Here is a 12974-nt window from a genome sequence, read left to right as displayed (position 1 = left end):
CATCGCACCCTGAAAACTGAACCGTTAGAACTGTTTCATGCTGATGAGCTGCTTAAAAGTACATTTTCTCTCTCTCTCTCTCGTAAACATAAAAGAGTGTAAATATCAACATCATACAGTATGTCAAAAGGATGGAAAACATCAAAACATGCTCATTGATGTCATAAAACATCAGTCTGCTTTTTTACTTCTGGTCGGAGTCTGCCGTAAATATTTAGTTTATAAATGGGGTTATGTCCTACCTAAGTTTAATGGTGCAACACTCAAATATTTAGTAGTGCATAAATTGTGACTTAGTGCCCATTTACGCAACAACTAGGCTAAATTGTAATGTATGTATAGCTGGTTCAACCGGCCCCTGATGACAAAGCTATTTAGCTGTGCTGATTAATTATGCAGGAAATATTAAACATGAGCATATACTGTATCTGGGATTATTATTTTTATTAAAGGAATTTGATTGGAATATCTGGCAAAATACAACAAAACTAGTGACATTAGTGAGATTGTATTCCAATATTACACTCTTACAATCCATTTACATTGTGAAATTGTATTTGGCCTTATGCAATAGCCAGTGCTATCTGAAGCAGTGAAGTGCGTCTTTTCATTTTCTGGTGTCTGACCAACATCTACTTCTTATACTTGGAGAACTTGAGAAACAATGAAAGTTAAAGGGCTCACAGGCTGAACAGTGTAGATTCCCTGGCTTTTTACCGGCATGTCAATTTGCACAGGACTACCTGTACCTTGGCCTATTTCTATAGGACATTTTTATAAAATGTAATTGTTACATGACCCCACCTCCCTATATAAAACTAATCCCATCCGAATATGGTTTAATTTACCGACTTTGCTAGCGTTTAAGCTATCTTTAGCTAAATGTTACTATTTAGCCTATAGAGACGGGGCTGTAGGAGTGTTTGGAATACTTGTTTGTGTACAATCATTATAGTGTTAACAAACATCATGTTTTTGCAATTTTGTTTGTTGCCACTAGTAACTCAAAAACAGGTCTACATTCTCCAGCTTTAAGTATTGTTTGAATTTTTTTGGTTTTATCACATAAGCAGACAGCTATTAACACTGACCCCAAAACATAAATAAAACATAATAAATTAAACTATATTTTCTTTATTTGTAAGAAGATTTCTGGCATTTGCATTTATGAAGTTCAATCAAGATTAAGATTGATCAGATTGCAGTATTGTGATTGGAGGAATAGAGGAATGCATTTCACAAGATTCCACTAAGATGCCATCACAGCATCCTCTCTCATGCCCAAAGGCGGAAAGGGCATAGTGACAGCTGTGTGAAGCAGGCTTGCCCGAGGGGGTCCCAGGGTGAAACGCCTCTGCCCCGTCCAGAACTGATGCTTTCTGACAGTCGGGCACTCTTATGAGGACAAAACTGCAAAATTTATCACACTTCAGAACTTTGTACTTTCTAGACATTTCTGTGTTAATGATATTGAGGTTATAAGTATTGATTATTGATTCAAAGAAACGTTACAAGACTCACATACTCAACATGAACTAACACTAAAAAGCTTGGCAGTTCTTTGAGATGGAGAGTATTCTCATGTTAAGCTAATAAATTTAACAGTTTCTGCAACTGTCTCTACAGCAAGATCAACATGCAGCTCCCTGGTTTTGGCTTTGTCCTAATCAACACACATACAAACCCGCAAACAAGCAAAGCTATGGACAAAGCAAAGCTTATATAAAAAATATTGGCTGTCCATTAACATGTTCTTTGTGTAATTCTCTCAATCCATTTCCATACTCTCACTCTAATATCCTCCTTATGCAGTAACACATCATCCATGAATGATTGACCCATTCAGACGTGACATTGTCAAGTGCTGGACTCCCTTTAGACATTAACCACAGTACCAGACGTGACTGAGCAGCTCATCTCCCCGTCACTGATTGTCCCTTTATTGTTTACTTTATTAAAGCCTGACTGATGGCTGTCATTCTTTTATCCATCAGAGTGTGTCTTCTCCAGCCTGATATTAAACTTAATATGTTCCTTCACAGCCAAAGTAAGCAGAGACTTGTAAAGATTTACCATGCAAAAATAACCTTATACCAAAAACTAATGTGTGACACCCTGATTGGACACATATTTAGAAATCCATTTATGGTTACTATTAATACCTGGGAAATACAATTGTGTTAGATGAATGTGATGAGGAACTACTTTAAAATGAACACTTGCCAAGCACCGAATTCAACAATCGGTAAAATTTGGTAAAAATCGATTTTGACGAGACATAAAAACAACTAGAGATGGCCAGTAACGCTTTTAAGGAAATGCAACCTGTAATGTTTTAAATCACAATTTAAGAACAATAGTTTGACCCCTGCCCAAGTTTTTTCCCTAATTGCTGTAATGAAACATTTGTAAGATTCAGAAACCTTGTTATTAATGAAACCTGTGGCCGTTAAGTGAACTGCAGCCAGCTACCTGCTGCTCGTGCTCGACCTTGTGCACACACTCCATAGGGACACGTGAGAGCGAGTATCGACCAAAACAATGACGTAACCTACAAAGAGACTGAACGTGATTCGCTGACAGATAGCATAGCATACTTAAAATGAAACAGTTTTGATTGTTTTAATACAAACTTTGAGACTGCATATTATATTTGTCTCTCCAGTGCTGGAACCGGGCTAAAACAAAGTGTGGATATAGGTCTGGTTATGCGAGACTCTAGTTTGAAGTAATCACTATTCTTTGCATGATACATTGACTGTATTTATATGATAGCCTATGTCGGCGTTAGCTAGCTAGCCAGTTTATGAAAAGCTGTTGGCTAAATTTGGTGGATGATGACAGTAGCTGTTCATAAAATAGACTTTACATTATAAATATGTTGACAGTTCAGTATCATTTTGATATATCGATGCGCTATTGTTTTATAATAATATAATGTAAATGTTTTCTGTATAACCAAGTTATGCTACACTAATGAGTGGAGATTTTTTGCATTATCTTGAACATTGTCTAGCATTCATTTCACGTGTTATTGTAGTTTACCTTGGTGAATAATTACAGATTAACATTGTCATTAACCTGACTTTTAGCATAAAGAGAAATTATTTGAAAGTTTCGAAGCATGGTAGTTTGCAATTCGTTAGCAGGCAAGATCAAGTTAGCAAAAATTACACAGATCAATCCTTATGGCACTATATTTCACATGCTTTGCAGTTATGTAAGCTTACTTGTCCAATAAGAAGAATGTCAATTCAGGGTTGGACAAACCGAACAAAGATCACTCCAGGAATCAAATGCCCTGTCAATTTTCACTCTAGTTTTCACTCAACCACGATCACATTCCTGCTTAGCCGGATGGGATTGTGTAGATAAATTTTTTATTTATTTTGGCTTACTCAGAGTTTGTGTAGGAGTCGGTATTGTGCTGGGAGCCAGCCGTTTACTGGATTCCATCTCTAAGATAATGTTACCTTTTGTTGCAGTTTGTTGATGCTGTTGAATAGCAGAAGAGAAGCACTGAGGCAAGGATCTCGGAAGAGTGCATGAACGTCACATCCTTTGGATTTTCCCGGTGTAAAGGGATAAATAGAAAGGAGGAGGCGAGTACAATATAAATCATATTTTAATATGAAAATCAACCAAAAAGACAAACACACACACAGGTGTCGGACAGCTGTCCGTAAATCTCTCTCTCTGTCGCACTGCCATCTTCGGTCTGCCTTTATCCCTCTCGAGGACTAATTAGCCTGATTAGGGGCCAGCAACAACCCGGCCACGCCCTCCCCCCAGCTACATTCCTCCCTCGTTCTCTTGTACATCCCCAACCCGTCTTTCACTGGGGAGGGGCGTGCCTTCCGCCCTGTCAGCCACCAGGTCATTTACGTCTACCTGGATAAAGGCGGGGACAAGGGGAGAGAAAAAAATTATAATTTGGTGCCTAAATGGCGATCGTGCCAAATTAACAAAACATAAAAAAGAGAATATGAGAATAAGAGAAATGCCAACACAAAGCGGCAGTGGGAGAGAGAGAGGAGAGAGACAAAAGAAATACTTACTCGCAGGTTCTCCGATAAGCCGTAGCTTGGTCCTCGTCCACTCCTCCACCCTCTAATGGACGACAGCCATGCCTCCCCGGGCGGTCCTCCGGCCCCTGGCGGACAGAACGTCTCACCACATTTTTGGTGGACAGAAGAGGTCTCCCCTGCCCCTGGCAGCTGTAACCGCTCCAGGCGGTTGGTTGGGAGCCCCTCCTCCCCTCGTGGCCGGTGGCCGTTCCTCCGATTTCAGGCGGAACGGTCATGGCTGCTCCTTTGAGGTGGATGGTAGCAGCGAGAACTCCACTACGGCGCATCCCTCCTCCTTCCCGGGATTCGGCACCAGTGTAAAGGGATTATTGGAAAGGAGGAGGCGAGAACCGGCTTGACAATATAAATAATAGTTTAACATGAAACTCAACCAAAACGACAAACACACACACAGGTGTCGGACAGCTAAATCTCTCTCTCTGTCGCACTGCCATCTTCAGTCGGCCTTTATCCCTCTTAAGGGCTAATTAGCCTGATTAGGGACCCGGCAAAAGCGACCCGCTTCCTTCACATGAATATCAGTCTACAGGCTTTAATAGGCAACCTAGGATGTCCAGGAAGGGCTAATTTTTTAAGTTGTGTTACAAGCCGTTAACACATTGGCAAAAAAATGGCAAATATTACATGAAACATTTTACATATTGCACCTTTAACCACTAAAACATTTGAAGAACAAAATGATGATGGGTCTCAATATTTTGGTGACAGGTGCCATTTACAGATAGACTGGCTAGAATACATCGATCAGCCACAACATTAAACTACCTGCCTAATTTGTCCCTCTCGTGCAGCCAAAACAGCACCAACCCGCATCTCAGAAAAGCATTCTGCTCACCACAGTTGTGCAGAGCAAAATTCTGGCCTGTTAATAGTTCCTAGAATATCAAAATCAACAAAAGGAGGTAGATCCTTTTCCTATATGGCTCAAAAACACTGTTCTGGATGCAGACACACTCACTCAGTTTAAGTCTAGACTAAAGACTCATCTGTTTAGCCAGGCATACACCTAATTTATCTATCAGCTCATAATTAGGCACCAGTCAACTTCGGCTTGCTCACTGGGGTTCTAAATACAATTATTATCTAATTCTTTAATGATTTATTTTTATACACAGTTTACAATCATATTTAATCAAACTACACAATGATGAATCTGACGTTAAAGATATTACAGTTTCATTGTCTGTTAAAACATGATTTTCTGTAAAGCTGCTTTGAAACGATGTGTGTTGTGAAAAATAAAAATAAATTTAGTAGATACGGGTTTCTAGAATTTACTCAGAATCGTGCCAGAAACAAAAAAAACATCCAGTGAGCAGCTGTTCTATGGACAGAAATGCCTTGTCGATGAGAGAGGTCAACAGAGAATGGCTAGACTGTTTCAAACTGACAAAGTCTACAGAAACTCAGATAACCACTCTGCACAATTGTTTTGTGATGTTTTGGCAGCAAGAGGGGGACCTACACAATATTAGGCAGGTGGTTTTAATGTTGTGGCTGATTGGTGTATGATAGGAGTGTTCTAAATGACCTGCTAATTGCAAAAATGGCACCAAAAAAAGAAGAAAGAAAAGTTAATTCTGTAATGTCTGAAAATGACACTTTTGTATCTAATGCAATGGCATTCCTGCACATTTAAGTGTGATTAAAGTGTCAACATATTTTTGGCCCCCTGTACACCTATATATTCATGCAATTATCAAATCAGCAAATCGTGTGACAGCAGTACAATGCATAAAATCATGCAGATACAGGTCAGGAGCTGATCGAGGCTGCAGTGGGCACAGGCTTACCAAAACTGTACTGTTAAAGACTAGAAAAACATAGTCTGCTCTGATGATTCTTGATTTCTGCTGAGGTACACAGATGATAGGCCCACTGCAGCCTCAGTTTTCTGGCTGAAGTGGAACCCGACATGGTCTTCTGCTGTTGTACCCCATCGACTTCAAGATTTGACATGTTGTGCATTCTTAGATGCTATTCTGCTCACTATAATTGTACAAAGTGGTTATCTGAGTTATCAACTTGAACCAGTCTGGCTATTCTCCGTTGACCTCTCTCATCAACAAGACGTTTCCATCCGCAGAACTGCCGCTCACTGGATGTGCTTTGTTTTTGACACCATTCCGAGTAAACTCTAAAGGCGTGAAAATCCCAGGAGATCAGCAGTAACAAAAATACTCAATCCAGCCCGTCTGTCACCAAAAATCATGCCATGCTCGAAATCACTGAGATACATTTTTTCCTCATTCCGAAGGATGATGTGCATGATTTTATGCATTGCACTGCTGCCACACAATTGGCAGATTGTTGATAAGTAGGTGTACAGGTGTACCAAATAGTGGTAGGTGAGTGTATATTTGAATGCAATAATGTAACATACAGTTTTATACCCATTATGAAATATTTATGGATGATACATTTCTCAATACATTGACAGGCATGACAAAAAGATAATTTGGGATCTGAATGTGATTGTTTAGGATGTATTTATTCTTTAAGGCACAGCACGTACATGTAGCAAATGTTCCTACTGTAAAAAGCTTGTTAAACATTTGAACAGTCTATGATTCTAGCATGTCAAATGCCAGTTATGCTATCAACTCAAGAGAGTTGTCTTTAAACTACATTCACACAACATTTTTGAACCTTCTTTCATATATGTGTGTCACAAACATATACACTTGTCAAGTTACCACACACTCCCATGCTAATGTAGCTTTATACACATTATTCAATATTCATCAGCAAGCTGTCACATAATATGCTTCTACCGCCAACTCAATCACTGTATGCTGGTTAACAGCTGACAGAGCAGAGCAACCTAAGACTCAACCACTGTGGATTTTTTGTAGGGGCTCTATGTATAGCCGTCTCAAACAACATCTGTGAGGCCACATTCTGTGGACACTTGTGGCGGATGCTGCCGTTTACAATCTCTAGAACCTAGTGATTGTTGGTCAGGGGTGTCTGTGTAAAAAATAGGAAATAATGATTGGCTTGGTGCTCATTGTGCCTTTTCATGTTATTAATGGTCAGCAATGAATGCAGAGCAAAAGACACAGAGCTTGTAAAACAGAGCTCAGTCCCGTAAGATGAGAGAACAAGAGCCCTCCCTGATACGAAGTACATTTTAAATTAAATAGGTGTATGTTCTAATACCAGTCGGGGGGTGGGCATGGAGAATGATTATAAATTCACCTAGAATAATGAAAATATACAATAAAAATGTATTGTGTAGATAAATGAAATAATTAATAATATTAATAGCTTCAAATTATATAACTATTTATAACTGAGAACATCTGTTGCGAGTCGCGATACTTACATCTTCTTCCGACTTGACTTTCACCTCAGTGACAAACTTACCTGCACAAGTTTATTTAGAATGCAAAAGGTTTTTTCAGAACTCCATGTGGCGACAGATAACGTAGATAATCCAAAAATATGTGGAACAAAATCTCAACGTTTATTACGAATGCATCATGATATCGGGTTGATGTGTCCTCATGTTTTTGTAACAGGTGCAGTTTTCCACATAGAGACTGGCTCATGTGATGAGTTTCCCATGAATAATCACAAATACAGGCAACAAAAATGACTAAGGACTTACTTTTTAAGACTTTGAAAACCCCTGTTTTATTGAATGGGAGTAAAAGGGATGTTTCCACCAAAAAATTAAACTGATGACTTAACCTCCTGAGGGCCCCCGCATGACTTCTGTGTGCATTTTCCATTTAATTTTTTAATCACCTAATTAACAAGCAAAAAAAAAAATATATATATATATATATATATATATATATATATATAAAATAGTTTTGCAAATAGAAAACCTGCAAATAGTTTTCCAAAAAAACGTCCCTGATGGAGGGAACGAGACGTTGCGTCGAAGAAGCGACACTAGGGGTCTCTCTTGAGAGCCTTTTGCATCTCTGATTTATGAGAAAAGGCCAGTGAGAAACTGGCAGACAGAATTTGCATGTCCCGCCCCGGACATACGGGAGGGAAATGCATCTGTTTCATTCAGACATTTTCATCGGAGCCAACTGGTTGTGTATGCAGCGAGCTGCGAGTCACACACTGTTCGTTCCTTCTCTGAGCGATTGCTGTTGGATGATTTTATTTTGCATGTTTTTTTTTGTGATGTTGTGTCGAAGAAGCGACACTAGGGGTCCAACTTAAATCACGGCATGCGCTGAGCCGTGTACGTGTACTGCTGACACAGGAGCAGGCAGGTATTTTACATGCCAAAGTGACCAGTTGTGCCAGGCTGCACGTACCCTTTCCCAACGCCCCATAAAATAGTCAAAGCCTTCTGGTTCTTTACCCCCAACAGGGGGGAACAAGGCGACGTGCCAAGCATAGGAGCAAGCTGCGCCAGCTGCGCCTTTTCTCTGTCTATGTTTCTCGCATAGAGTTAAAGAGGCTGGGGCCATCTTAACGCTATCATATGCATCGGGGAAGGCGATCTTTCCCAGTTTTCCTATTCTTTTAGGGGGGAAAGACCCTGCGCAGACTGGGGGAGGTAAAGGGTTGTGAAATACATCACATGGACTTTTAGGCCAGTGGTGGCTCAGTGGTTGAGGCTCAGGGTTACTGACCAGAAGGTCAGGGGTTCAAGCCTCAGCACCACCAAGATGCCACTGTTGGGCCCTTGAGCAAGGCACTTGACTCCAGGTTGCTAAGTGCACTGTAAGTCACTTTGGATAAAAGCGTCTGCCAAATGCATAAATTTAAATGTAGGTCATATGTGGAGAATGGCACGGTGGTAGATCCTACCTCATTGGGAGGGAGGAGTTGCTACAAACACGGCAACTGGAGACGCGGGTCCACTCGCAAGGGGACTGTACCGCGGAAAATACACACAGGGGGAAAAGTCCACGTGTGTGCCCGTCCTGTGGAGCACCTATTCCAGTACAGGGTAGATTGAGTACCCGCATTGGTCTTGGTCGGCGAATTCCTCCACTGAATTCGCGGGCCAGAGGGCCAGCAGGTTGGGGGTGGGGATGCACGGCTTGGGTGCGATAGGCCAACATAATGGCGTTCACTACCCAGTGGGAAAGCCTCTTTTTGGAGACAGCGTTCCCTTTCCGCTGTCCACCAAAGCAGACAAAGAGCTGCTCAGAACACCTAAAGCTCTGCGTGCGGTCTAAGTAGATACGCAAAGCACGTACCTGACACAGCAACGAAGGGGCTGGGCCTGCCTCCTCCCGGGGCAGCGCTTGCAGGTTCACTACCTGATCCGGAGTGGTGGGAGCCTTGGGCACGTAGCCCGGTCGTGGTCTTAGGATCACGTGAGTGTCTGCCGGACCGAACTCCATGCAGGTGTCGCTGACAGAGAACGCTTGCAGGAATGAAAGCACTGACCTAACTGCGCACCTCTGTGGGTCTTCAGCCCAGGAAGAACCCCAATTTGCGAACAAGTGCCACTTCAGAGCGTAAAGTTGACTGGTAGAAGGGGCTCTGGCTTGGTTGATCATGTCTACGACAGCAGATAGTAGATCAGCTAGATTTTCTACATTCCATCCCGGGGCCAAATGTGGATGTTCTACCACCGAGGGTAGCGCACATGCCCGCTTAACCAATTAAGCCCGGGGAAGCATAGCGGACCTCCGTGCGTCAGGCTCAGACTGGGCGGCAGACCCGAAGGTGGCGGCCCAGGTGAGTTATCCGCATCAGACGCTGCTGTGACGCTCTCCGATGCAGCGGTGATGTCGTCATCCAATGTCCGGGAGCTCGAGGGGCCGGACGGTAGGCCGTTAAGCGGACCGCACTCATCCCGAGCATGTGTGCGTGCCGGGGAGGCGGGAGGTTTCGAGGGGATTTACCCAGCGAAAGGATCCCAGTATTCTCCCTAGATCATCTTCATCGCCCGCGGCGCCAGCCCCAATCCCTTAGGAAGGAGGCGAGGCGCGGGGTTTGCGGCTGAAGTGGCTTTCTCTCACTACAAGAGAAAGCAGAGATTGCAACGCTGCCATGGTTATGTTCTCACACTGAAAACATAACCCATTGGAGAGAATGCTCATCCCGAGCTCGGACGGAAACAAGCAAGCGTGCCGGGGAGGCGGGGGGTTTCGAGGGGATTTACCCGGCGAAACGGAGCCCGTCATTGTCCCCAGATCGTCTTCATTGCCCGCGGCACCTGCCCCAATCCCTAAGGAAGGAGAAACGGCGCTGTGTTTTGCTCTTTTTAGAGCGAAATTACTCTTTTACAATAACTCGTTCGAGTTGTCTGCGCTGTCGAAGCGCCCAGGGGCAACAATGCACAGCCGTGCAAGGAAGGAGAAAGCCGCTGTTATGCGCCATCAAATCCAACAGCATGCCGAGCGTCAGAGGATTAAACAGGAACTGGTGTGTGACTCGCAGCAGCCTGCATGCACGACCATCGGCTCCGAAGAAATTTTCTGAATGAACTCCCGTATTTGCCCGCCTAAATACCCGTATGTCCGGGGCGGGGTATGCAAATACCATCTGCCAACTTCTCATTGGCCTTTTTTCATAGATCAGAGGCATATATCGGCGCTCAAGAGAGACCCCTAGTGTCGCTTCTCCGACACAGCGTGGAGAGAGCGACAGAAGGGGAACTCACAAAGGCAAAATAGACATGTTAAAAATACATTCTCTAAAATACCTAAATATCATATGCAGTGTTGTTTCTAAAACAAGATCAATCAAACTGATCTTTTTTTAAGGCTTTTTAGATATTTGTACAGAAAAAGAATACAAAAATTGTTATCAAGAATATGACTTTTGTCCTAATATCAAAAGTTCTTATTCGGAAAAAATTCCAAAATGAATTTTCTTGATAAAAAAATAAAAAATATTATCGTGCCTGTTAACACGTGCATGTAAAATGGCTAGTAATAACATTTTAGCTTACCGTAAAGCTGACAATTTACACAAGATTTATTTACTTTTCCTCTGCTCCAAACTTACTTCTCTGTCTGCTCATATGAATGTTTCACATCATAAGAAAGTGTTTCACCGCTGTTCAAATGCACTTTGGATTGCATCATTTATATGTATAAATGTTTTCCATCTGAAAGTACCAAATATTAAATCAAACAAATTACAATAAAATGCAAAGAAATCTATTTAGTAATCAAAATACATTTTGAATGTAACTGTACTCTAATTACCAATTATTTAAATTGTAACTGTAGTGGATTACAGTTAATTATATTTTGTATTTTAAATATGTAATCCCATTACATGTATTCGGTTACTCCCCAACCCCGTGCTTAGGAAAGCTTTAGAACGCACCCTTGATCCCTTGCTCCCTATTTAGTGAATGACTTAACCTCCAGTGTGCTGTCTGTCTGCACTGGTCTCAGAACAGTTTGAAATGCACCTTATTTTCATCCTAATTCCATATTAAGCCTCTGAAAGCAATTTTTTTTTTCAGCTTTTTGATGATACCATTATCCTTAATATGAAAATGCAGAGTAAATATATAGGAATGCATTTTCTAATATTTGTGAATAGCACCTTATTGTACAGTTTTAACAAACAAAAATATGTTTTTGGACGTATGTCAGAAAACCGCTCCACAGCAATCAGAGTACTTCATGTTTATCAGCGTGCCAAAGAGCGAAAAATTAACAAAATATTTAAAGCAGCATATCACACGAAACTAGAGATGCTACTCTTTACATCCAAACAGGTTTCAGTGAAAGAAATTTAAGAGGTTTCTTACCAGAGGCACTTTTGTTGGCGCTGCGCCCATAGAAGCAGTTCATGGAAATCAACGCCATGGTGTTTGGTCATGTGACTCCGTGCGTCAGAAGTGTAACCCTTTTATGACTCCTTAGAATGTCCTGAACAATATGCAATGAGTTTAAATGAATTTAAATTATGCGTTGCGTATAGCGAATCAAAAATAGAGAGTTCTCGCATAAGGCTGCAGGACCGCACAAGGTTAAATGGAACACAAAATTAGATGTTAGGCAGAATGTTAGGGACTGACAGCCTCAGTCCCCAATGACTCTCACTGCATTCTTTTTGCATACAGTGGAAGTAAATTGAGATTGAGGATGTCAATCCTTAATATCTTTTGTGTTTCATGGAAGAAAGAAAGTAATTTGGGTCTGGAACAAAATTAAGGCGCGTAAATGATGACAGAATTTACAAGTTCAGTCCCTTCAAGAAACGTACCATGGTATTACCAATATACTGAGGAGAACCTTGGTAAAACCAAAAGTTTTTTGGACACTACTATGATGGTAATACCATGGGTGTGGTATTATGTTTTCCCATGGTACATAAATAAGGTAATCAAACCATACCACAGAATTACCATCTGATAATTTCACTGCACCATATAATTGCCACAGTACTTTTATATAAAGGGTACAGCCATAATAAATATTGAGCTCAAACTGTTGTTATAATTTTTCTACATCAGTAAATATCTATGCCATTTGTTAAACAGTATTTAACATTTTCTCACTCTATCTCTCCATCCTTTTCTCTCCTCCCCTTAAGTGGTGATTAACGAGTAAGTGGTGCTAGTCGGCTCACAGGCAAGTATGTTTGAAAAATGCCACTGATGTCTGACCCTGAAGTAGTTAATGGCTAAATGTCAGTCATTAAGGCAGTCAGTCCAGTTAGTATTAACTTTCCCCTCCAAGTCTAAGCTGCATCCCTGCCAAAAAGACCAGCTTAGCCAGCATGCAATTCCCATTGTCTTTACACCCCTAGTGAGCAAGCCAAAGGCGACTATGGCATGGAACACAAAACTCCACAAAATGTGATCGCACGCACTCTGGAGGAAATTAACAGACACCTGAATCATCTCTGATGACTGCACATCTAGATACGATATATGTCAGCTCGACAACATTGGCATTAATTGATTCAATAGAGGAAATTACAAAAGCCACA

Source organism: Xyrauchen texanus, chromosome 14, assembly GCF_025860055.1.
Source record: "Xyrauchen texanus isolate HMW12.3.18 chromosome 14, RBS_HiC_50CHRs, whole genome shotgun sequence".
NCBI classification, from domain to species: domain Eukaryota; kingdom Metazoa; phylum Chordata; class Actinopteri; order Cypriniformes; family Catostomidae; genus Xyrauchen; species Xyrauchen texanus.
This window is presented reverse-complemented; position numbering follows the sequence as displayed.